General features: G+C 41.9%; 1 long non-coding RNA gene across 2 annotated transcripts in view; it reads right to left on the bottom strand.

Annotated features, from left to right (window-relative positions):
• The window catches only part of LOC107977431, a 39,549-nt gene that overhangs the window by 1,280 nt on the left and 10,682 nt on the right, over positions 1 to 27,587 (bottom strand). The window contains exons 2-3 of one of the 2 annotated variants that reach the window (XR_004771788.1): positions 20,306 to 20,395; positions 12,839 to 13,181 (exon numbers count right to left, since the gene is read on the bottom strand). This is a non-coding gene — a long non-coding RNA (uncharacterized LOC107977431). The remainder of the gene's footprint in view (positions 1 to 12,838; positions 13,182 to 20,305; positions 20,396 to 27,587) is intronic. The other variant, XR_003479946.2, reaches the window with a different exon arrangement.

Genomic DNA, 27,587 nt, shown 5'->3' with positions numbered 1-27,587 from the left:
AGTTACAGAATGTTGTGAGTTGTCATGAGGGTGCTGGGAACTGAACTCAGGACATCTGGAAGAACCTGTGTTCTTAACTGCTGAGCCATTTCTCTAACCCCACTACTGTCTGTCTTAGAAAACCCACCCATTGGTCCTTCAGTAAACCTCAACCTCAGTCTGTTGCTCTGCCATCCCTGCCCTCTTCTAGTCCCCCAAACCTGCCACAAAGGGGCTCCTGACTCAGGATTGGCACTTTCAAAAACAGCATGTCTAACTCATTAAGCACATATCTACAGTTACCTGACTCTCTTCTCTGTTGCTTTTCATGTATGTGTGTGTATGTGTGTCTATGGTTTGATTTTCTTTACTCTTTTACTCTTTTGGCCTTTTGAGGGCCCTTTGTTCTTTTGGAGGATCCACCACCTAGCTCCCAAATAAACACACACACACACACACACACACAGAGAGAGAGAGAGAGAGAGAGAGAGAGAGAGAGAGGCTTATTCTTTCTTATCAATGCCCAGGCTTAGTTTGGCTTGTTTCTAGCCAGCTTTTCTTAACTTAAAAATTATTCCATCCACCTTTTTTGGCTTTTTCCTTTTCTTACTTCTGTATATCTTACTTTCACTCTTTGTTGTGGCTGTGTAGCTGGGTGGCTGGCCCCTGATGTTCTCCTTTCTTTGTTCTATCTTATGTCTTCTTCTCTTTCCCAGATTTCTCCTCCTATTTATTTTCTCTGCCTGCCAGCTCTGCCTAACCTTTCTCCTGCCTTGCTATTGGCCATTTAGCTCTTTATTAGACCATCAGGTGTTTTAGACAGGCATAGAATCACAGCTTCATAAAGTTAAAAAAAAATGTAGCAACACATCTTTACATCATTAAACAAATATTCCAGAGCATAAACAAATGTAATACACCTTAATATAATATTCTGTAATGTCTGTGTCTGTGTACCAGTGAACAACCTTGGATACTATTCCTCCAGTGTTGTCCACCTTTTTTATTTGAGAGGAGGTCTCTTGTTGACATGGAACTCCCCAAGTAGGCTAGATTCTCTGGCCACACAGTGCCAAAGACCCTCCTGTCATTTCCTTCTGGGCTGGGGTGATAAAAACTTGGCTATCATACCAGCTTCTCCTCCTTCTCCTCCTCTTTCTTCTTTTTCTTCTGTTTTCCCTGGATATCAACCATGTTGTGGGGGACCAAAATATTTCCACTATGGAATATTTTGAGATCCAGCCTTTGGTCTCACTAAACATGGAGCACCAGAAAGCTCCGGCCCACTATTGTATTGTTAATGCCAGTAAGGCTACTATTGTTTACCATGGCCTCAGGGTAATATGCCTCCTAATTTGCATCTCTATGCACCTAAGCATCTGTGAATAGGCCCTCACCTGGACAGGGAGAGCAGAGGTGTGTGAGGACAGAAGGTTAGGAGTTAGGGGCAAGCGACCAGAGCAGAGAGAACAAAGAGAGATGGTTCCCTCGTGGTCATGACAGGATGGTTAAGAAACAGCAGAAAAGATGGCTAATAAAGAAATGACTCTAGTTCTACAACATGGAACTGAGAGCTCTCTAAAAATGACAAGATGCCTGTGTTTGGTCTTTATCGCCGCTGGGTTGCTAGGAGCTTCCAGATCCACACACACACCCCCCTCACTCAGTCAGAACCTCATGGATTAAGGCTGAGACATGCTGGGTCACGACACCATGTGACCCAAATGGAGCTGCTAGGATCCAATGCTTTGTCAGTCAGTGGTCTCCATCCCCATCCATAGCGATGGATCATCTGAAGAGGCAAGTTCCTGACTAGGAATAACAGACGGATACCTTGAGTCAAAAAGGTGTCTTTCTTCTTGGATTATGACCCTTAAAGATGACACCACTATTTTCCTGGCCACATCTGAGGTACTGTGGCAAAGCTCACAAAGGAAAGCCATGCTAAGACATGAGAAAGACAGTGTTGACACTTGGTGATAAAAATGTGTAGCACCAACAACAATCCCATGAATTTTATAATCATCTACCAATAAATTCTATTTGTCCTTAAGCTGACTTGAATTGGAGTTTTGTTACTTATCATCAAGAAGCCTCTTTTAGCCAAGAAAGAGGTCCGTGCTGTAGGGAAAGCCTAAGCCTCTGGGAGCAGCAGTGGCTTCCAGCAATAGCATCTATTGGGTTATGTTGAGTTTTGTGGTTCATGTTTCATTGCCTGCAGCTGAAGCAAACAACAACAGGGACAGGCCAGCAAAATGCCTGAATCCTTACAGACATAACAACAGACAGTGAGGAAATCTATAGAATCATCAGGTCATACTTCAAAACTTGTACTCCACAAAATTGGAGACTTTAAAGGAAATGAACAATTTTCTTGGTAAGTACCACATATCAAAATTAAATCAAGAACAAATAAACAATTTAAATAGACCTATAACCCCCAAGGAAATAGAAATGGTCATCAAAAGGCTCCCAACCAAAAAAAGCCCAGGATAGCCAAAACAACCCTGCACAAAAAAGGAACATCTGGAGGCATCACCATCCCTGGCTTCAAGCTCTACTATAGAGCTATAGTAATAAAAACAGCTTGGTATTGACATAAAAACAGACAGGTTGACCAATGGAATTGTATCAAAGACCCTGATATTAACCCACACACCTATGAATACCTGATTTTTGACAAAGAAGATAAAAATGTAAAATGGAAAAGACGGCATCTTCAACAAATGGTGCTGGTATAACTGTAGAAGATTACAGATTGATCCATATTTATCACCATGCACAAAACTGAAGTCCAAATGGATCAAAGACCTCAATATAAATCCATCCACAGTGAATCTCCTAGAGGAGAAAGTGGGAAGCACCCTTGAAGGCATTGGTACAGGAGACCACTTCCTAGATAAAATATCAAGAGCACAGACACTGAGGGCAACAATTAATAAATGGGACTGTAAGACCCTCGAAAAGCTGAGGCTTCCAGGATCTTAGTCCAGGACTTCAGCCACCCCAATCACAGAATGGAGGCGAAAGCTTGATGCAAATTGCACGAGGCTTTATTGTAGTTTAACGAGCTAACCCCATGTTAGCTCGAGTCTTTGACCCACCCACCATGGCGGATGGCTAGCAAAGACAGTTCGAAGCCGCTGTGTACAGATCTTTATAGGGCAGCATAAGGGGAGTGTCTAGGGGTATGCACAGGCTCAGGATTGGCGTGCCTCCAGGCTTGGAGGGTTTGCCCTGTGTTGATTGGTCAACTGGTTGTTATGGCCCATAGGCCCTCCCAGGGAGGTTGCTATGCTTTGTGCGTCATTGCTGTGAGCTTGTCCATAAAGCACACCCAGGGTCATAAAGCATAGCGCTACCAGCTAACTTCTGATTGGCTCCTTGTCACGAGGCAGGCATCTGACTTTCTAGTGACTAAGACAAGGTCATAGAGCACGTGTTTGGTCGTTATGGCTGCCAAAAGGGAAGCTGGTCCCTTCAGGACCCCTGAAACTAAGAAGCTTCTGTAAAACAAAGGACATGCTCAGCAAGACAAAATGGCAGCCTGCAGAATGGGAAAAGATCTTCACCAACCACACATCTGACAGAGGGCTGATCTCCAAAATATACAAAGAAATCAAGAAACTAGCCACCAAACCACCAAATAATCCAATTTAAAAATGGGATACAGACCTAAACAAAGAATTCTCAACAAAAGAATCTCAAATGGCCGAAAGACACTTAAGGAAATGCTCAACATCCTTAGTTATCAGAGAAATGCAAATCAAAACAACTCTGAGATACCATTTTACACCAATCAGAATGGCTAAGATAAAAAACACTGAAGACATTATGCTGGAGAGGATGTGGAATAAAAGGAACTCTCCTCCTTTGCTAGTGAGAGTACAAACTTGTACAGCTGCTGTGGAAGTCAGTATGACAATTTCTCAGAAAATTGGGCATCAAACTACCCCAAGACCCTGCAATACCACTTTTGAGCATATACCCAAAGGAGGCACACTCACACCACAAGGATATTTGCTCAACTATGTTCATAGCAGCATTATTCATAATAGCCAGAACTTGGAAACAACCTAGATGCCCCTCAACCAAAAAAAAAAAATGGATAAAGAACATGTGGTATATTTACACCATGGTAAGAAACAATGACATCTTTAAATTTGCAAGAAAATGCACAGAACTAGAAACAACCATCCTGAGTGAGGTAACCAAGATCCAGAAAGACAAATATAGTATGTACTCACTCATAAGTGAGTACCAAGCATAAAGCAATGTATAACCAGCCACAATCCACAACCCCAGAGAAGCTAGGTCTCTCTTCCAGAAACAGATGGAGAAGCAGAGATGTATTAACTAACCATTGGGCTGACCTCCTGGAGTACAATCGAAGTGAGGGAGAGTGATAATGGGAAGAGGAGCCAAGACCGTGCTGGGGAAACCCACAGAATCAGCTGACCAGAGCTGGCAAGAGATCACTGACTCCACACTCTCAGCTGGAGAGCTGGCATAGGACAGAACTAGGACCCCCTGGACACAGGTGACAATGGTGTGGCTTGGGCAGCAAATGAAGCCACTGGCAGTGGGACCAAGCCCTAACTATAACGCATAAACTGAGTTTGTGGAGCCCATTCTCTATGGAGAGATTTGCTCAGCCTACATGTGGTGCCTTGGTCCTGCCTCAATGAGGGGATAGGACAGACTTAGGTTACATCCTAGGGGAGACCTTACCCTCTTTGAGACACAGGTGGGAGGTAGGATGGGGAGTAAGAAGGGGAGAGTGGGAGGAGTGGAGGGAGGAGGAACCGGGACTAAAATATACAAAATAAAGAAAAAGAAAAAACTCCTCTTTATTACCCTTCTCATTCCATCAACAGGTTAGGAAAATCTCTGCTCCAATATTGACATCCAGTGTCGTAAATTACATTCCTGAAATTGTTGACTCCTACCTCATCTCTTCTTCCTTCTCATTGCTATAATTATTTAAGGTCTACTGCAGTAGCTACTAACTGGTCTCCCTGATCCTACCTAGGTCCTTCCCTCATATCATCGTTAGACCCATGAAGCATAAATCTAATTATGCCATTTCCCTCTTAAAAAAGTTTCCATGGCTGAAAAAAAAAGTTTCTTTAAAAAGAAAGATAGCTCAGGAGTTGAGAGCACTTGCTGTTCCAAAGGACCCAGGTTCAGTTTTCAGTGTCCACATGGTGACTCACAATTAGCTGTAACTACAGTTCCAAGGGATCCAACACCTTCTTCTGACTTCTGAAGGCACCAGGCACAGCATGGTGAACAGACATAATACAAGCCATGTATCCATATACATAATTTTTTAGAAAATTATTTGCTTCCATGGGTAGCCATTGTTTACAAAACAAGAAAAACACTGATATTCCTTTTGAGGATCTGCCATAGCCAAATGCCACACTCTGGGTGATCATTTAAAGACAGAAATTTCTTTCATCGTGAACCTGATCTGTGATCAATGTGTCAGCGGGACTGGTTCTTTTCGGACTGTCAAGGCTGCCTGCGTGTGCTGATAAAGAAAGACCACAGGGTTTGTGGTGGGGTGCCCAGCAGGCAGTGCTAACCATAGTTGAGAGGACCAGAAAAGCACCTGCTTAATGTTTTCAGACTATGTAAGCCCCTAGAATTAGGCACAACCCCCAAAGTGGTGGACACATCCAGTGAGTTTATTTCCATTTAATAAAAAGTAGGACTCAAAACAGTCATTAACTTATTAAAGGAAATAGAAAAAGATTTCTACCCCTTGCACACATACTTCTGCACCACCTTCCAGCTAAACTCTAGGAGAACAGAGACTGTCATTCTCTTGTCTCTGCATCTCCTACAACTGCCATCACAGTAACTTATGCAAAACAGATACTCAGAAATGTAATTTGGTTGTGAATTGGATTGAATCAAGTTCAGACTGTGAAACTTCCTGCAGGGTTGGATTGCTGGCAGCTTACAAGAAGCTTATTTTTGATTTCTGGGCAGAGCTTTGAGCATTTTGCATTTCGCTGTAAGAAAAATTAAAGAATTTCTTCAATGGTCTGGGAAGATCAATGGAATTTGCTTCCTCAGCAGAATGAAGGTTGTTTAGTTCTAGTGGCTAGAAATTGGTAACATCCCTCACTTATATCCAGAGAGTACTGAAACTTTTGCCAAATTGGACCATGGAATTTGAGAACTGGAAAGGATCTAGACTACATGCTCACTTACAAATGAAAACTCAAAGCCCAGAGCAAGCTGCCTAGAGAGAAGGCGGCCATCAGAAAGGCTGGGTATGAATCTGTCCTCTCCCACTTTCCCTATCCGGCAGAGGTCCGTGGCCCACCATTTCACCCGCACAGACCCGAAACTCTCTTGTTCTGTTGTCTCCATTGTCCACTTCCCCAGACACCTGGCAAAACTCAACTGGTATCAAGCCAAGGTTTCTGATCTCTTTGCCCACCTAGGCTGCAAGCTCTTTGGGACTAAATGACAGCCTCACAGATTAGTGCTGCCACATGTTCATAACTGTCCTTTGTGTAGACCCTTGGTGCCACCAGGCAGCTGTGACTTCTCTGTTCTCTATGCTCTGAACACCCACGCTAGTTACTTCACATTGTTAGCCCCTCTGTCTTCAAACTGTGCCCCACAGCCTCTCCCTTGAAACGAAGTCCTTTTGATTGAGAAATGTACATCATCAAACCTAAGTAAAACCTTCACTCAGTCCCAGTGGACACACTTTCTTCCTAAAGCTTTCTCCTCTGTCTGTGCCCTGAGTGCGGCCTCCTCTCCAAAGAACACGTGCTTTGTTTCTTCCCTTCTCTTTGCTCCTTCTAACATGTTTCCTCCTGAAGGACTTGATCAGTGGCGGTACTTAAGTAGGTGCACATATGTAGTTCCTTGTGTGTGGAGGTATGCATATGTACATTTTGGGGGATAAGCACTAGAGATCAATGCCAGATAACTCCCTGTATCACTTTCTCCCTTATTTTTTGAGATGGTGTCCCTCAGTGAATGTGGAACCCACTGATTCATCAAGACTAGCTGGCCAGCTAATTCCAGAGATTCTCCTGTCTGCCTCTCCGGTGCTGGGATTACAGGTGCAGGACACCACACCTGATTTTCTACCTGAGTCCTGGGCTTCCAAACTCTGGTCCTCATGCTTGTGCCAAAAGAACAGTTCTAATAATTTTAAAGTCAAACAAACTTGCTTCCCATAACCACCCCCCTTCTCGTCCCCTCTAGAGTAAGGGCCCTCCTTCTCCACATTTCCTATGCCCATCTGCTTAACGTCTCAGAGGCTGTGGCTAAGCCTAACAAGAGCATCTCAGCCCTGACTGATGGGCAGCATTTGACCTGGCCTGAAGACCTTCTCTTGATGGAAGCAATGCCTCTCTCTTGAATTCTATGTCGTTAAATTCTTCTGATTACTTTAGACTTCTCTAGCCACATCCTGTCAGTCTCATTTTCAAGCAACCTTTCTCATACTCACTCTTAAAATGTCAATGTCCCTTGGGGGTGTGGGGCTAGCTTCCCCAGTCACCTTAAATGCTTTCCCTAGACAATACCATCTATTCTTGGCTGGGGGGGCATCTTTGAAGAAGGGATTTCTGGTTCCCCGTTGTATCCCAAGAACCTTGAAGAGTTTTGGGCATTCGGGAGGTGCTCAGTGATGTTTCATGACTGAATTAAATGATCCCAGGTTATTCTTTTCCCAGAATACATGTCAGTGTCTTTGGGTAGCAGGGAATAATGCAATTTATTTCAGAAACTGAACATCCAGCAAATCTTAAAGTCATGTCTCCTGTCTTTGATCAGAGACTCTTACTTGAAAGTTATGCACGCAATTCTCAGATGACTTCGTGCTCCAGAGTCACTACTGCAGAACACTGTCACAGATCAGGGCCCTGAAACCTTTCACTACAGAGAACCCTGACTTCTTTTTGTGGCCATCAGACAGCCTGTGTGCTGCATAAACACGAGACTCTGATCTTAATCATATCTGACAACTCTTTCCACTTAAAATTATATGCCTCAAGTAAGCAGTTAGGAGGTCAATGACAATGCCGACATTAAAAGGTCCTTCCCTTCTTAATGCTTTTGCTCTAATAGCTTTCAATGTGAAGTAGATGCTATTAGAAAGCAACACACACACACACACACACACACACACACACACACACACACACGAAGGCTGGAGAAATGGCTCAACAGTTAAGAGCACTGGATGATTTTGCAGTGGTCCTGGATTTGAATCCCAGCACCCACATAGCAGCTCACAACACTCTGTGACTCCAGTTCTACACTCTCTGATGCCCTCTTCTGACCACCATGGGTATGTCATGCAAGTGATATACAAACAAATGTGAAAAAAATACACATAAAATACAATGAAATAAAAATTTAAAAGAAAAGGCTCTTCCTCCGTGTTATAGGGATCTTTCCTAATGACTTGCCTTCATCCAAAACACCTGTGATTCCAAATGAGCATCACTATAATTAAACATTTATTCTTTTCATACTAATGTTCTGGCTTTCTTGTTTGGGTGGTGTTGTGGATCAAACCCAGAGCATCACCCATGCTAGGCAGCACTCCGTCATTGAGCTACATCTTCAGCCCTTCTTCTGAATCTTTTGGACCATCTGGTTATGTTCTTTCTTCCCTCCCCCTTTCTCTTTCCTCCTGAGTTTCTCAATGGTAAAGAAAAGGAAGAAAAGGGGAGAGAAGAGTGTCATGGCCCGGCATGTCTCAGCTTTAACCCAGGGCAACCATGAGGTTCTACCTGAGTGGGGGTGTGTGGACCTGGAAGCTCCTATTAACCCAGCAGCGATAAAGACCAAACACAGGCATCTTCTCATCTTCAGAGAGCTCTCAGTTCCATGTTGTAGAACTAGAGTCATTTCTTTATTAGCCATCTTTTCTGCTGTTTCTTAACCATCCTGTCATGACCACGAGGGAACCATCTCTCTTTGTTCTCTCTGCTCTGGTCACTTGCCCCTAACCCCTAACCTTCTGTCCTCACAAGTTACTCACAAACCTCTGCCCTCACTTTCCAGGTGAGGGTCTATTCAGATGCTCAGGTCCACAGAGATGCAAATAAGAGGCATATTACCCTGAGGCCATGGTAAACAATAGTAACCTTACAGGCATTAACAATACAATAGGGGGCCAGAGCTTTCTGGTGCTCCATGTTTAGTGAGACCAAAGGCTAGATCTCAAAATATTCCATAGTGGAAATATTTTGGTCCCCCACAGAAGAGTGTACATTATATAAAGGTATACATACAGAGAGAGGAAGAGGGACCTCATGGTATCTTCATATATGAAGAAATATTTGCATGTATTTGTACATAAAATCTATATATGTATTGTATACATATACATGCTTACAGTAAGTTCTAACATCTTTATTATTATTTTCCAAGGTTGTCTTCATAAGTGGGTAAAATTTCCATAGATACATGTGAACACACACAAATAATGTATATATAGAATATATACATGTCTTCTATTGAAGGGACCAGCTCCCCATTTCGGCAGCTATAACAGTCGAACACGTGCTTGTCTGACCTTGCCTTGGTCACTAAGAGGTCAGATGCCTGCCTCATGGCAAGGAACCAATTAGAAGTTAGCTGGTGGTGCTATGCTTTATGGCTCTGGTGTGCTTTATGGACAAGTGCACAGCAATGACTCACAGAGCATAGCAACCACCCTGGGAGGGCCTATGGGCCATAACAACCAGTTGGCCAATCAACACAGGGCAAGCCCTCCAAGCCTGGAGCCACACCAATCCTGAGCATGTGCGTACCCCTAGACACTCCCCTTACGCTGCCCTACAAGATCTCTATGCAGACGCTTTGAGCTGTCTTTTCTAGCCATCCGCCATGGTGGATAGATGAAAGACTCGAGCTAACATGGGGTTAGCTCGTTAAACAATAATAAAGCCTCATGCCGTTTCCATCAAGTTTCTGCCTCCGCATGGTGATTGGGGTGGCCGTGGTCCTGGGCTAAGATTCTGGAGGCCTGAGCTTCTGGGGGTCTTACACTACAAACATAATACATGCATATAACATATATATATACACTATACATGCATTGCCATTATACTCATACTATGGATATATACATAGTTATCTGTATACAAGACATATGTACTTTATGAAGGGCACACACCAGGGAGAAGTCAGGAGGGTGAGTCCAGAGATGTTTACAAAAAAGGGTGATTGGTCGCCAAGATTGAACCAGATGAAGTCACTGCATGAATGGCTCATGTTCACTAGATAAAGCATAGGGCGCCTAGGTGCATGATAGCTTGACCTTTAAAACCATTGGCTGGCTGTTTTCCCATTCAGTGGTTTTTTGCTTTAAAATATGCTTGTTGTGGGGTAATAAAGGAGTTCCTGCTTGACTAGACTCCCTGCTGTGTCTGATTGTCACTGGGATCCTGGAAGCTGGGGAATGGGTCAGGGGTGCATTTACCCTTCCTAGGACCCAGCTCAGCCTTCTGTGGTTGGGCTAAAACCCTGCACTTTATATATATGCTATGTGAATACTCACATATTTATATGCATCTATGTAGGTTATATTCATTTATTAATATGATCCTGGAAATAAACTAAAAATCATGTTTAAAATTATTAAGTATAATGGTTAGCATGGAGAATCTAGAATTGCCTGCAAGACAATCCTTTGGGCATGCCAGAGGAGAAAAACCTTTTGTTTCTTGTTTTTGTTTTTGTTTTGTTTTTGGGTTTTGTTTTTGTTTATTTTTGTTTTTTGTTTGCTTGTTTGTTTTGTTTTGTTTTTGAGACAGGGTTTCTCTGAGTAGCCCTGGATATCCTGGAACTCACTCTGAAGACCAGGCTGACCTTGAACTCACAGAAATCCTCCTGCCTCTGTCTCCCAAGTTCTAGGATTAAAGTGTGCCATCATTGATGACTGCATTCACTGAGGTAAGAAAAACTGACTACTGTGGGTAGCACCATTCCCTGGATAGGTCCTAGTGGAGGAAGGTAATGAGTGACAACAGCATGGTTCACTGCTTTCTGCATCCAATGGTGAATGGCATGCGATCAGCTGCTTCAAACTCCTCCTACCTCACATCTCTGCCACAATGGACCACACATGAACTATAACCCCTAATAAGCCCTTCCACCCTTAAACTACTCAGCAGAGTATTTGGTCACATTACTAGAGAAGAAACAAAGACAATGAATACTTATGGCTCTTACAAAAGTACAATAATACACTTAGTTTGATATTTTTGTTGTTAGTAATCTTCAACCTTTTGAGAAGAAATATTGCTAAACTCTTCATGTGGTCTTAATTTCCTTTCTTCCCCAAACTGTCATAGCCAAAGTAAATCCAATGCCTCATAGATTTGAGCACTGGAAAACCTGTGAGGCACCCCAAAATGTGACACTAACAGGCCCACATATCCTGCTGAAGGCCAGCTTATACTTCTGCATGGCACACTCTTTATGTGTCCCAGACAGGTCTCTACAGACTAACTGTGCTGTGTTGTTGTCCCAGAGAACAGATGACCTTCCCAGGAAGAGCCAAGACCTCCCTGCTGCCTACAGGCCTGCTCCTCTGTTTCCTACAAACAGCTGGCTGAGCCTTTCCTCAGGAGGAATGTGGGGTGCTGTTTTTCTATGGACCAGAAGGTCTGGATTTCTACCAAGCTGTATTATTAATTAGCTATGAGTATCACTTTCCTTCTCTGAGCCTCAGTTCCTGTCAACCCAGGGATTTGAGAGAAGTTATCGCTAAGCTTCTGTGAGTTCCACGGTTGCTTTCTAACTTCCTTAGTCTCCTCTCACAGATGTGGATGTAAAAAATGCCACTGTTATTCCAGTCTATTCCATGCAGTAGAAATGTTTGAGAGTTTAATGAGAGTTAAATACCTTTCCTAGTACATACAAATTAGGAATCTGGGTAACAGATCTGGCAGGAGTCAGTACTTTGAAAACTGATCTTGCAGGTAACATCCCATCTACTAACCGAATCATAACAGAGGAAATGGAATGGAGAGGCAGTTTGTAGACTAGCTTTTCTCACTTAAGAAGTCCGGAAGCAACAGAAAAAAAAAATGATAGCAATCCTTTTGGCACAGACTTTGTTGGGACAGGAAGATAAAATCTAGGAGAGCCTGAGCAAGATGGATTGTGGAAGACTCAATTCTTTACTTGTCCATTTGCATTTGATGTGTGAAACCATATGCTCCCTTCACACTCAAAAGAAAAAGGTACATAAAGTTAGTCAAACATAAAATTTGCACAGCATTTTTCTTATGCTCTCATAGGGTTTATTTTGCTCATGGCTGCTCTCGGATGTAATCCTGTTTCCCTCCTCCCTGTCCACCAGAAGAAAGGGGAATAGCTTACAGTGTAATTAAGTAACATATTAGAGCCTTGTACCAGGCTGCCAATGAGAGGGAGAGGAGCCTGTTATTATTTTTTTTTCTCTTCAGAATGAATAAATGCTTACTTCATGGAACTTTGAATCTAGCAATGTCTTGCCAAGGTCAGGCAAGACATGAGATTTTACTTGAGCAAAATAAGTCAGCATGAAAAATCACATAACTGACAGTCACTACTTGTCTTTCAAAGAGCCTTAGACAAATTCATCTTCTACCACATCCTTTTATTGGTATTTCCTATTGATAATTATATAATAAAGGGGACAATTAATACTACCGGTGAAGTATTTCATTTTTGTAAACTATGAGTGTGTGTGTGTGTGTGTGTGTGTGTGTGTGTGTGTGTGTGTGTGTGTGTTTGCGTGTGCAGGGCTGCCACAGCATGCATGTGAGGGTCAGGGAGGTCAGAGGACAACTTTTGGGAGTCACTTCCCCCTTTTCACCTTGTTCCGAAAGTGCATGTTGCTTCTGCTGCTTTGCTGCATATGCCAGGCTAGCTGGCCTCGTGCTCCTGAGCAGTTTGCCTGTCTCTGCCTCCCGTCTTGCTGTAGGGCTGTAGGGCCATAGGTGTACAGCACATCTGTTTTTGATGGGGGGGGGGGGGTATGGAGATTGAGCTCAGTCATCAGTCTTGCACAGCCAGCATCTTTACCTGCGGAGCCGTCTTCCAGGCTCCTTCTGCTGCTTGCATTGCCCACTGAGGCAGGAGCTGCCAGTCGTCCTTAGTAGCTTCTTCACTCATTTTCTTCCCTTTTGATTGTTATTCCAATTGTACAAATTTATGGGCTATAATGTGATAATTAAATACATATGTTCAATGTGTAGTGATCAAACCGGGCAATTAGCATTTCCATCTACTTAACACTGATAAATTTCTGATAGTATGTATTTATTAGATACGATATTTACTGGTGCTCTAGTCACAACAGCTAAGAAACAGGACCACACTACCCTCCCACCAATGGATGAATGGGTAAAGAAAAATGTTTTAATAGCCTGATACCTGTCTTTAAGAAATAAAATTTTGTCGAAGCATAGTCAGTTGCATTAATCTAGGTGTGGCCCATAGATACTTCCCTACTGCAATTGCAGAGTGAACTCATTCAGACAGAGGAAAAAAAAAAAAAAAAAAAAAACCTCACAAGGCATAAAATATTGCCAGCTTGTCTTTTTCAGAGAAAAAAACAAAACAACAACAACAAAAAACCTCATTGGCCCTCATTCTATAATAGAAGCCACAACTTCAAGAGCATAGAAGAAAGAATTTACTAGCTATCCTGAAGACATGTCCTGGGTCTAAAGGCTGAAGATAAAGCATAAGTGAGTATGTGGTCACCGGGTAAGTTGCCCGTGCTCATATGGACAACACTAATTGAACTCCATGGGCTACTTAAAAAAGACTTGAAGGTAAGAGTAGGAACTGTTTCAGGGGACGGGGCTGGGTGCAGGGAGTGGGGGGAGCTGGGGTGGTTGTGATCAAGATACACTGAACACATGTAGGAAATGTTAAAGGAAAAGTAAAAGTATTTTAAAGAGCAAGAGTGAAATCGAGCTGTTTTCAGCTATACACAAACTTTTTAAAAATAAATGAAATAATGAGATCCTGAGTCCAATTGGTAAAACCATCTTTATGGAGAGTTAGTCTGTATCTTCTTCATTTTTGTCGAAAGCTGTAACTTCTAGGTTTATCATCCCTGTCCTTAATTGGCTAAGGACAGGATGTAATTTCTGGTACTGATAATGACTATTAAGCAAAATTGTCACTCCCCAATAATTGAGAATGTCAAATCCAAAATGTGTCATCACAAATTAATCGATATTTGTTGGGGAAAAAATAAATCAGGGACATATTGCCTGTGTCCCTCAAGCTGTGACTTTCTGTTTGCCTTCTTTGTTAGGTAGTGAAAATCTGTCCCATCGTGCCAGGCAGGAAACCTATACCTGGTGACACAGCAGGTGTGAGGCACACGTCTTAACAAAATGCCTGTTTATTAATTTAATTAGCACCTGTGATCCCAGAAGCTAAGAGTGAGAAGCCAAAACATAGACTATAAAATCTCCTCTCCCGCCACAGTTCCGCATCCTGAAGCCATTTGTTGTGTTTACTCCTCTTCCTGGGATTAAAAAGGTGAAAATGGAGCCGACATAGAGGTGCACAGCTTTCTTCCCAGCACTGGAAAGGTGGAGGCAGGGGGATGTCTGTGAGTTCGAGGCCAGCCTGGTCTACAGAGCAAGTGCCAGGACAGCCAGGGCTACTCACATATCTACCCTGTCTGGCAGCGGAGGTGTAAAAATGAGCTTTTTTTTTTTTTTTTCAGAAATGTGGTGGTTTACCTATCCATTTCATTTTGCTTTGAGAGAAAAGGTTTGGGCGTTGACAAATGGGTGTAATTAAAATGTTTAGAGCAGAGTCTTAGACTCTGCGGTGGTAATAAGCATCACTTGGCATCAGCTTCTCACTTTCCAGAATACTGATGCCTGTGGGTGCGCGGCGTTTGTTTAAAATCATGGGAAAATCTGGACGAGGAGCCAAGCTTGATCTTATACACCCCAGACTCTTTCTACAAAGTGCAAGCACTCTTCTAGCCCCAGCCTCATCATTTTATAAGGGCACTCAACCTTGAGCTTGTATGACAGCTTGTGCTCCCATAGAGGATGTTTCCCAGGGAGCTTGACCTTCTCATGGGGTGCCTACAGGGTTAGGATGATGACAGGCAAATCATGGATGCCAATAAACAAATCTAATCAAATATTCTGCCATCCAGGACAATCAGTAAAACCTTACAAATTCAGCAGTCTTCTTAGTGTATGGATTTGGATCCACCAGGAAAACTACAGGATGTAAACATCACTCCAACCATCATGTCATTACTTTTTTTGTTTATTTAAGACAGGGTCTCACTATGTGGCCTTGGTTGGCCTGCAACTCACTATGTAGACAGTTTGGCCTCATACTCATAGAGATTTGCCTGCCTCTAGACCTCACATTCACTACACGCCTTGCTATATACTATTGCTTTGTTGTTTTCTTTGTAACATAGTAACAACCCCAATTCTCTTTCAATTGTAGAAAACTGCTCATTAGTTTTTAGTGACAGACCAAAAATAGAGAACAAATGATTGATTCACATAACAGAAAAATTTAGACTATAATAACTTCAGACAAGCTTGGATCCAGATGTTAAACCACATCATTAAGAGTCCGTTTCCATCTGCCCACATTGCTTCCTTCTGTGTTAGCTGCCATCTTGAGCCACCTCTTGATTTGTGATGATAAAAAAGACTACTGACAGCTGCTTGCTTGCATCAACTCACTTAGTGACCTCAGAGGGGTCATGAGTGTAACCTGGAATTGTTACGTGTGGTCAAACTGTTTGAACCATATGAACAGAGAAGCATGTGGTGGGGAAGGCCTGTTGGAATGCCGAGGTAATGTTAAAAAACAACGGGCTTTGGGGACAAAGTAGGACAATATCCTCATTTGTAAAGTTTGCCAGCTTCCTTGTAGAGCTTGCACTAGGGCAGGTTTCAAGTCACCAATGTAGTTTCTGAACTGGGAGGAGGAGCACCCTGTTATACCTCTACCTTACTGAGAAATTTCTACAGCTTTGAGACCCTGAGGAATAAGAAAGTGCAGTAAAATAATTAGAAAGTGATGGCTTCTGAGTATAGATTAATTTTTTTTTAAGTTTTTCTTTTGAACAGGGTCTCATGTAGCCCAGGCTGGCCCCAAACCCCCATGTGAGTTGAAGATGACTTTGAACTCAATGAGATGGTAGGCATATGACTTCATGTGCAGTTTATGCCCTGCTGGGGATCAAACCCAGATCTTTGTGCATACCAGGCAAACATCCTACCAAACCAGCTACATCTCCAGCCCCTGTAACTCCTATTTTTTAACAGTGTATTGAACTTTCTGCAGTTTCACTGCCTTGCATTCCAAGGGCTGAGATTATATAGGTGTGATACCGTACCTGTCTTAAATAATTTGAGTTTAGACACACAATTTAATGTTTAAAAAATGACTATGTGTGGCTATCCAAATTCCTGAGAAGATGTCTTAAAAATTGGCCCTTGTGAGTTAGTCCCTGCCTACTGTATTGACTGACAAATATTGCAAAGGGGGTTTCTGTTATTCTTTCCTAAAGGGAGGCTGAATACTAAGTAGACAAGAGATAGATATCTTATCTCTTATAAGTAAGAGATAAGATTTCAGTGAGTGTTAGAAATTGGCGATATTGTAGCTTGAGGACATTCAAAATAAAATTTTTATTCTTGCCACAAGTTATTTCCAGAGAACATTTGTAAGAACTAGAGAGACACGAAGACCTTATGTATGCTTACCTCTTAAGGTGTCAAGAGGTAACAGCTCTTGAGCATTTCAGACCTGAAGCATTGGTGAATACACATTGACTTAGAGACCACACCTGTGACCCTGAACAGTGGCCTTCAGACATACTGCTCCTATTATAACCTGTGACTGGAGACCAGGCTGCTCTAAGTCATTCCTTGTTGTGCAAAGAGTAGCTAGCTTTCAGCCTGCTTTGCCCTGTGTGGCTGATCTTTATAAGCAGTATTGACTCCATTTTAAATACAAATGCTGAGAAGGAATGACTCTGTCCCTTGTTTATGCAAGTAAACAACCACCAGGTGTCTAGCACCAGCCGTGGCACAGAGTGATGCCTAACTTACTCACTGAAGTAAAATATTCTTAACTATGAACCTGTGAAAGTCAGGAGCACAGGAAAACCCTGGCACAGCAAGCCTGTGTTGGAGAGAACCTTGCCCAGTAAGACACCCTCCTGGGAAAGTCAATTATTCTGCTCTTTCCTCTCATTTGAGCATAGTGAGGGCTAATGCAGTTAGTATTCCAGACACCTACACACACACAAAGATGACTTCTCAAGTCCCTGGAAGGAGTTTGGGTATTTCCACTTCTGTCACTAATTCTTTATTGCTTCCATCAAGGAAAGCTGAAAATAAGTATGCCAGAATTCTAGTTTTTCTAAGCCCAGCTCTCAAGCAGCTAAGTGGAATGTAGAGGAGTAGACCACAGTTAAGAGCTGTGGAGCCATCCTGCAGCAGACCTGGGTTTGGTTCCCAGCACTCACAGGACCGCTAACAACCATCTGTGATCCCAGTTCCAGAGGATCTGACACTCTCTTCTGGCCCCCAAGAGCACCAGATATGCACATGAATCACAAACATACATGCAGAGCAGCACTCAGACACCTAAAATAAAATAAATTAAGTTGTTTTTTTTTTTTTGTAACAAAGGGAATCAGAGAACTCTTCTGATTATCCCCTGAAGTTCTGAAGAAGAAAATCAGATTCCTGAAGGGGTTGGGGACAGTGGGTTAGGGTGAGCTGGAGAGGAAAGCATGCATACTGAAAGCCCCTCACAGATGCTGAAAAGGAACAGAACTTTCTTGCTCATCTTGGAATAGCGTCTCCTGTTAAATCTGGTATTCTAGGATGCAAATTCTGGCACATGAGTTCATTTAATAATCTTACTAAACAGGCCTTTGCTTTTTGAAGGGAGGCTAAAAGTTGGTGATTCCAAAGCAACTAGCTATGGTGTAGGGACCTAGTTCAGCTGGTAGAGCACTTGCCCAGCAAGCACAAAGCTCAATCCCCAGCTCTGAATAAAACAGGCATGGTGGTGCACTCGTGTAATACCAGCACTCAGGGGCTGGAGGCAGAAGGACCAGGAGTTCAAGGTTGTCCTCAGCTACATTTGAGTATAATACAAGCACGTGACCTGTCTTAAAACAACAACAATTTTTAAAAAACCTAAACAAAGCAAAAAACAAACAAACAAAAAAACACAATCACTTATGAAATTGTAGAATTTATACAATTATGGTCATGTAATTCAATATCTAATGTAACATGATACAACATTTCTTTTATCTATGTTGTTATTGCTAAAATCAAATCTTTGCAAGATATTCTGGCTATTCATTTGCCTCCTTGAGATGGGCCTACAACTTTGTACTGGTGCCAGTTTTTACGAATGTGACTACTAGATTGATGGTACCTTGTTATTCTGTCTGCTTTAAACAGCAGTTTAGAATTTTGTACATTAGAAAAAATCAGTGCTAATTAAATTGAATCTCTTGTCATTTCTCAGAAAGAAAGCCAAAGGTGTAAAATTTTAATTTTTTAAAAACATGTTGGTTTGGTTTTTTTACTGTTTTATTGGGTGGCATTGCATACTACACTATGTGTGTGGAGGTCAGAGGATGACTTGTGAGCACCTTCACCTGCTAAGCTATCTATCTCACCATCACCAAAGACACGGTGTTTTAAAAAGACGGATGGAGAGATGGCTCAGTGGTTGCTGCAAAGGACTTGAGTTTGATTCCCAGTACTCATATCCCAGCATCCAGGTCACAACTTCCTGTAACTCCAGCTCCAGGGGATCTGACACCTCTGGCCTTTGAGGGCACCTGCACTCACACACATACCCACACATAAGCAAACACATACACACAATTAAGAGACACATAAACAAAGCTTTAAGATTGTAAGTCAGTAAAACACAATAGACAACTTATACCCTCAGCACAGACCTATGCATTCCTTATTCTCTACATTTTCAAGAAAACCAGTATCTTGGAGACATAGGTCAAATAGCATTTGTTAGGTGACATTCTTGCTTCCTCATCAGACATTTTGTTTATTGACAGCTTTCAAAATTAACCATGTTTAGCCAGGCATTGGTGGCGCACGCCTTTAATCCCAGCACCCAGGAAGCAGAGGCAGGCAGATCTCTGTGAGATTGAGACCAGCCTGGTCTACAAGAGCTAGTTCCAGGACAGTCTCCAAAGTCGCAGAGAAACCCTGTCTCGAAAACCAAATTAATAATAATAATAATAATAATAATAATAATAATAATAATAATAAACCATACTTTTAGCAGGCATCATTTTTGTGTTTGAAATAAATGCACAATTTCATCCATACAATACATACATGCACACACGTGTACACACACAATCAGAAAAAATAGGCTAATGAATTTATCAAACATATCAGAACAACAAAGGTTGCAGCCCTTCAACTTGGACCATATAAAAGGAATGACCCCTTAAACTAGGGCATGGAAACATCAGACTATCTCATGGGCCAGAGCTGTCACCTCTCTCCCTGGGTCTACAGCTCAGTATGATGTCACTGATGGATATGGCCCAGTCACGTTGCCTTGTACCCACACCCAGGTGGCCCTGCAGCCCTGTGCCTCACTGTCTCACCTGACTTTGCCTTGAGCTTGAATGTGGATCTTCACCTTCCAGTGGCTCGTGGCCTGGCCTCCTTAGCTAACCATCTACTGATACTTTTGATTCTTTGCTTCTTGTCAACTCTCTGCCTCTGCCTTCAGTGCAGCTTCTTTGAATAAAGGAGCTCCTTTTAACTCATTCTCAGCCATTTTAATACATACAATTGTGTGATGTATACTAAGTGAGCTGAGGGCTAATGCTCAGCAATAAAGACTGGAATAAAAGAAGTTACAATTGCAAACCGCTACACATCGAGTGGCATCAGGGTTATTTAGCAACAAGTAATCACCAACAACAATCACCAACAAGGTCAATATCACTTGTGAAGTTATCATTATTAAATAAATTCCAAAATGACACAAACATATCCAGCCACGCTTCTGACATGGGCGTGCCCACAACAAAATCAAAATTAGTCACTGAAAAAAATTCAGAAAAATCCTTTGTAAACTAATGGAAGCCTGCATTGTCTTTAAGTGTGTCTGTGTGCACCAGGTATATGCAGGAGCCCTCAGAGGTCAGAACAGACATCGGATCTCCTGGAACAGGAGTTACAGGTAGTTGTGAGAAAGTTATTAGTCACTGTGACAGAATAACCAAAGAAAGCAACTTAAGAGAAGGGCTTACTTCTGCTCCTGGTTTCAGTCTGTAGGAATCTGGCTTCACTGCTTTTTTTAGGGCTGTCTAGGGTAAGGCAGAACATCACGGCAAAGAGCACTGTCGGAGTAAAATAGGTGGTCAGACAGCAAAGAGCCATAGGAAGGGCTTCAGACAAAATATAACCTTCAAAGATATGACCCCAGTGACCTACTTCCTCCAACAGGGACCCAACCCCTAGCTTCCACCACCTCCCTGATAATGCCATTAAATTATGACCCTATTAATGGATTTGCTTATTGATGAGGCCGGAGCACTATGATCCAATTACTTCTACAAAGCATCAACTTAGTCTTTGCATTACTGACAAGTCCTTCAACACACTAAACTCCAGGAGACATTTCATAATCCAAACACAGCAGAAGGCTGACTGTTGGAAGACAGGTGACCTGTTTCTGAGGACACAGCCTGAGGTTAGACATTAATTCCAGTAGGGTTTTCCAAGCTGAATATGCACTAAATCAGTACCCATTTTACCTACCTTTGGAGAGAAAGTCATCTTTCTGGTTAGAAAGCTGAAATGATTAGCACTTAATCATCCTAATTGTTCATACCACACATTAGAAAAAGTCAGACTCTCTAATGCTATAATTATGGCATCTTAAAGCGCCTGTGTACTACAGCTGTTCCCTAGACACCCTGCTAAAATAGCTTCTGGCGAGAGTTCCCCCAGTTTAAAGGAGATTTATACCTTATATCTGAAGCCTGTTTCTTTTGATTTTTATGTCTCAGTCTTGGTGGACCAGATGCCTTAAGCAGATGGGAATTTGGTCCCTTAAATAGTCTGTCTGTTGTATACCTGCTGACATTATTTCTTCCCATTTGTGTTGAATTGCAGATAATTTTGCCTGCAGGCTTCTCCAGCCACACATTAAATTACACCTACATTTAATTTCCATCCTAAACACAGTCTCTTGGAACAGCAAATAAAACACCCAATTAGGACACTGTAAATTCCAAGTATAACAATATATGGAGAACAGGAACAATTGTGTAAATACAGAATTTAAGAAAGGGTAAGCGAAGGCTGGCAAGGCGGCTCTGCCAGTACAGGCACTTTCCATGAAAGCCTAACGATGGGTAATGAATTTCCAGGATCCATGTCGTAGAAGGAATGGACTGACATCAACTCCTACAAGCTGACCTAAGTATACACCACGCCACGTGCATGCCACACTTTTCCCTGCCCCACCTCTCATAATGTAAATTAATAAGTAAATAAACAGAAAGGCTAGGCCATATTCACCAATACTGTTAACTCGTCCCCTCCACCTATATACAGAGACAAATATAATGTTTTGTTTTAAAATATCTATTTTATTTTGTGGTGTGTGTGTGTGTGTGTGTGTGTGTGAGTGTGTGTGTGTGCGTGTGTGTGTGTGTGTGTGTGTGTGTGTGTGTGTGTGTGTGTGTTTACCTGCACATATGTATATGAACCACATGCATGTAGTATCTGCAGAGACCAGAAGAAGGCCTCAGGTCCCCTGGAATGGTAGGTACAGTCAGTTGTGAGCTTCCAGAGTGGCCAGTGCTCTTAACTCCCAAGCCATTTCTTCAGCTCCAAAAACAGAATATTTTCAAACCATCACCAAATGTTCCTGTTATCCTAAGAATTCATAGAATATGATTTTGCACAGGTGACTTTGTCACACAACTAAACAACTATGCCTCTAAGAATCAAACCTTTGCAGCTAGAGAGCTGACCCAAGGGTTTGAAGCACTTGTTGCTCTTGAAAAGAATTTGGGCTCAATTTTTCAGCATCCACCTGGCTTACAAACATCCCTAAATTTCAGTTTCAGGGGATCAGATACCCCCTTCTGGTTTCCACAAACACAAGGCATGCACTGGGTATACATGCCAACAAAACATTCACGCACATAAAATGAAAATAAATAAATCTTAAAATTAACCAAACCTTTAAAACTATAATAATTCTTACTTGAATACTTTTCTAGATGTGTTCTATTAAATTCATAAATATTTAATCCACTTCATCATGATAGTCTTCCTTCTAGGCTGTGTCTCTTGAGCTACATATTTGCTACAGATAGCACAACGAGACAAAAATAAGGCTTGTTCATTTCCTTTCAATTCCACAAACATTTGCTCTTGTTTCCAGACATGATGCTGGGTCCTAAGAATAGAAATGAATGAAACATGGGTCCTGTGTCCAGGGTTGTTCATTCTCATAGGGAATGTGCAGTAAGAAGTCCAAGACAACTGGCCTAAAACACATGAACAAGACTCAATCATAAGAAACTTTGGACTTCATTCTGAAGTAGTTTACAAGGAGAATCACCTGATCAGACTCAAGGGATTACCTAAAGGGCAGTATGAGTGTGCCGGGAAACAGCAAATTCAAATCCAGGAGGAAGAGATTGGAGAAGCCTAACTCTAGCCTGAAGGAGAAATCATACAGTATGAACTAAGGTGGAAATGGACTTAGATAGAACTGATCTGGCGTCCATCTAAATGGCGCAGTAAGGAAGGAAAAATCTGGGAAGATTTCTGAGTCTCTTGCTAAAATAACTTAGTATATGATGTCATGAACCTAGAAGGGGAATTTGAAAGAATGGACTTGCCAGGGAAAGTACTGAAATCTCTTGGGTTTTTTTTTTTTGGGGGGGGGGAGTGGTACAGGGACTTGTTTGGAGTTTTGTTTTTATTTTTTAAGACGAGGTCTCACTATATAGCCCAGGCTGACCTCAAATCCATATGCCCACTGCCTCAGCCTCCAAAGTATTGCAATTATAAATGTATGTCAATACACCAGACACTCTGAATTTGTTTTGTTTTGTTTTGTTTTTATTCAATCAGTACTTTTAACCACATAGGCTAGGTCAGTCACTACACTGACACTAGAGATACAACAGTAAACAAAGAGACAAAATTCCTTAAGACCTGAGGTTACAAAATAGGATTTGCTGAACAGTCTTCTAAATACATTCGTAAACACATCAGCTGAGATGAAAGAAGAAAGGGTGACTCTATGAGGGTTTTTAACTAAAACCACTGAAGAAGTTTTAATTCCAAGAGAGTTAAAGGAGCCTCCTGGAGAATCAGTCTTGGATAAGAGAAAGACGAGTGTGAGCCAAATGACGGAGGGTGGAAACAGAAACTCCAAAGCTGTGTAGTGGAAGTAAAATAGTCTCAAGGAAGGCGTAGGACATGAAACTAGAAATGTGGACAGATGCCAACTCACAAGAGGCCATGAAAGCAGTCTGAAGGACTGCCAGTGTGTACCAGTGTGACAATGACGTTGTCGTGTCTTTACCCATTTCCATGCCAGTTCTTGTGTTTAGAATGTGAAATGTCCCCCCCCCCCCAGAGACTCATGTTTTGAATGGTTGGTCCTCAATTGGCACTTTTTGGTAGGTTATGGAACTCTTAAGACTTAGCAAAAGTGGGCCATTGGGGGATAGGCCTTGAGGTTTTACCAGTAGATCACTCCTTCGGTTGGTTCTATACTTCCTGGCTATGTAGGCAACGTGGCCTGCTGCCTCATGCTTCTACTTCCATCCTTCCCTACCGTAATAATAAACTGTATCTCTTTAAATCATAAGCCAAAATAAACTTTGTCCATTGAGTTGCTCTTTTTCAGGTATTTGGTCATTGCTACAGGGAAAGTAACTAAGACAACAGTTGACACACAGCTGTTACTTTGAGCTACCCTAGTGTCATTGTGCCCCTCAAACTTCATCCCCACAGTTGTCACCATAGGTGTTCATCCCCATTCTGGACTTGTCCAGCATATATATATATATATATATATCTGCCTAGCATAATAGTGAGAGGGGTAAAAATGCTTCTCCAAAATGATGACCTGTTCTGATGAGTCAGAACCTGTTCACTAATAGTCATCAAATATTTTGACAAGAATAATGAGACACCTTTGAAGTAGGTGACATGATCAGATACATGTTTTGAGAATAGCATTCCAAGTACAGGGTGAATAAGAGATTGGGGAGAATCCAAGGAGAAGATAGATGTTAGTAACTGATTCATACTGGCTTCTATTAAGGGTACTGACTGTGGTGAAGATGTAGAGAAACAAACAGATTCAAAACATAGAGAAGAAATCACAATCAAAATCCTAACACTTAGGACAGTGAGGTGGCCCTTGTTGCCAAGCCTGATAATCTGAGTTTGCTCCCTGGGACCTTCATGGTGGAAGAAAAGAACAAATTCTTTCAGGTCATCCTCTGACCTCCACAAATGCACTATGGTATGCCCAAACAAACAAACAAATAAAATGTAATTAAGAAGAAAGTAAAAATTTCAGCAGGTGGCATTAAAGAAATCAACAGCCTGGCTTTAAAGTGTATGAGGAGATAAAAAAAATTTTGGTGGGTCAAAGTCTAGAATATCAAAAAGAAAAGCAAAGTTGAAAGACAACACTCCCTGATTGCAAGAGCTACTAGAAGAGCCAAGGCATTCAGGATGGTGTCTTATAGCATAAGTATAAACAAGACATTGCAAATGGGATGTAGTGTGTGCATGCACACGTGTGTAGTCACATGTACCTATTTGGTCATGGAGCTCAGAAGTCAACTTCCAGTGTTGTTTCTCAGGAACAATCCATTTTTTTTATTTTATTATATTTTTTCAAACATAGTCTCCCACTGGCTTGGAACTTTCTGAGCAGGCTACACTGGCTGGCCAGTGAGCCTCGGGGTCTGCCTGCCTCTGTCTCCCTAATGCTGAGATCACAGTGCATACCCCCATGCTTATTAGGCTCTCCTGTTAGTAAGACATTTTACTTAGTGAGCCATCTCCCCAGGCTCCTGGCGTTTCTTTCTTAATTTCCCCTGAGTTGCTTGTTGTTGGCAGGAATACAACAGATTTTCAAGTCTTGGGTTTGTATCCTGCAACATGGTTAAGTTTATTACTGTCTCTAAAAAATTTTTTTTTGTGAACTCTTTAGGGTTTCTACTTATAAACACCATCTGTATATAGAAATAGTTTTACTTCTTCATTTCCAGATCAGATCACTTTTATCTTCTGTCTGACTGCTCTGGCTAGACCTTCCATTACTGTGACAAGCGAAAGGTGCAAAAGAAGACATCCTTATCTCACTTCTGTCCTATCAGGAAAGTTGTCAGCTTTTCACCATGAACTTAATATCAGCTGTGTGTTTCTTACATTCAGCCTTCCTCATGCCCAAGATATTCCCAGTGGTTTCCCATTGCTTGAGTGTTGTTATCACAAAAGATATGAATTTTGTCAGGTGTTCTTCCTGCAGTAATTGAAACGTGTTTTTGTTCTGGTGGTGGTTGTTCCGTTAATGGAGGGTATCATGTTGACTGATGTGTTGTTTTTCATTTCTATCTATCTATGTGTGTGTGGGGGGGGCATGCAGTTGCAGTAAGAGAGTAACTTGCAGGGATCAATTCTGTCCTACCATGAAGTCCCAAGGATTAAACTCAGGCAGCTAGACTTGGCAGCAAGTGCACACACCCTCTGAGCCATCTCATCTTACCAATTCCACCTAATTCTTGTTAACATTGAACAACACTTGCAGCCTGATGATAAATCCCACGCTGAGTGACTGATTTTCGATAAAGGTCTTAAAGCAAATTATCGATTGTTGCTTATAAATAGTGCTCACAAAAGTTGGATATATCCGTGGGACACAAACAAACCTGGACTCTCGCCTCACACCACAATCCAAAACTATCAAAATGAATAGTCAGAATGAATTACTGAATAAAGATGATGACAAAACTTCTGGAAGGGATCATTGTGACCTTGGTTAGGCAATAGTTTCATAAACAGAAAACTTTCAATCGCAAAGAATAGCTTTCAAAAGGAATTTCCAACAGCCACTTTAGAAATGACTTGGAGCAGGAGCTTGAAGGAGAAACCATGAAGGAAGGAACACTGCTTGCTGGCTAGTTCTCCGACTCATTCCACTAGCTTTCTTACAATAGGCTAGATAACCTGCCTATGCGTGGTACTGCCTATAGTGGGCTGTACCTCTCACGTCAACCATCAGTTAACACAATCCTCACTGACACAGCAATAGGCCAATCAGATCTGAGCAACCTTCCAATTGAGACTCCCTCAGATGACTCTTTGCTGTGTCAAATTGGCAGTTGAAATGAAGTAGGACACCATACAATCCAGTTGTCAACCCCCTTGGTATTTGCCCAAAAGAACTGAAAATTTAAGCAGACACAAAACCTACACAAGACCATTTATGGCAACTTTAGTCATAGTTGTCATTTCCTGGTCTAGAGAGATGGTCCAGTGGCTAAGAGTGCCACCTGCAACATCCATGTAAATACTTAGTGTAGCCAAGAACATGCTTGTAACCTCAGCAGTGTAGGAGGCAGAGACAGGAGGATCAAGGGTTCAAGGCCACCCTCAACTACATAGGAAGTTTAAGGCTAACCTGGTCTACATATTGAATTCTAGGCAAGGGCTACATTGTGAGAGTCTACCCCCCAAAAAAAAATCATTTTGTAGTGGGGGTAGTGGTAACTTAAGGCTAAGTCAAAAAAGATGCTCTATTGCTATGAAGAGACACCAGGACCACCACAGCTCTTATAAAGGAAAGCATTTAATTGGGGCTTGCTTACAGTTTCAGAGGTTTAGCCCATTGTGGTCATGCCAGGGAGCATGGCATCAGGCAGGCAGACACGGTGCTCCAGCAATAGCTGGGAGTTCTACTTTGGATCTGCAAGCAGCAGGAAGAGAGAGCCTCTGGGCCTGGCTTGGGCTTTTGAAACCTCAAAGCCCACCCCAGTGACACACTTCCAAAATGGTCATACCTCCTAATCCTTTCATATAGTGTCACTTCCTAAGCCCTCAACTATGAGAACCTGTGGGGGCCATTCTTATTCAAACTACCACAGATGCCATGGGCTACAGCCTGGTTACAGAGTAAGAACCTGTCTTGAAAATGAAAAGACACACTATGATGAATCTAAGCAACCATAATTTATGTCCTCAGAGCTAAATTATCTGTTTTAAAACAATGACATGTACGAAATGCAAACTTAATATATGTTATACATGCATCATATTCTTGCCGTTGAAAAATTTTGTTTTGTGTTTTTTGCTGTTATTATTTAAGAGGGTTAAAACCTCATTTTGTCAACTATATTATAATGAAAGTTTTTTTGCACTAAAAAAAAAAAAAGCAAGGAAAAGATGTTTAAAACAGTAAAGAGAAGCAGATTTGGTAATGTGAACCTGTACTCCTTCCTACTTGGGCGGCTTAGTGGGAATACGGTTTGAGCTCCAGAA

The sequence above is a fragment of the Cricetulus griseus genome (assembly GCF_003668045.3).
Source record: "Cricetulus griseus strain 17A/GY chromosome 1 unlocalized genomic scaffold, alternate assembly CriGri-PICRH-1.0 chr1_0, whole genome shotgun sequence".
NCBI classification, from domain to species: Eukaryota; Metazoa; Chordata; class Mammalia; order Rodentia; family Cricetidae; genus Cricetulus; species Cricetulus griseus.
Note: the sequence above shows the minus strand (reverse complement) of the source record. Positions and strands in the feature narration are given on the sequence as shown.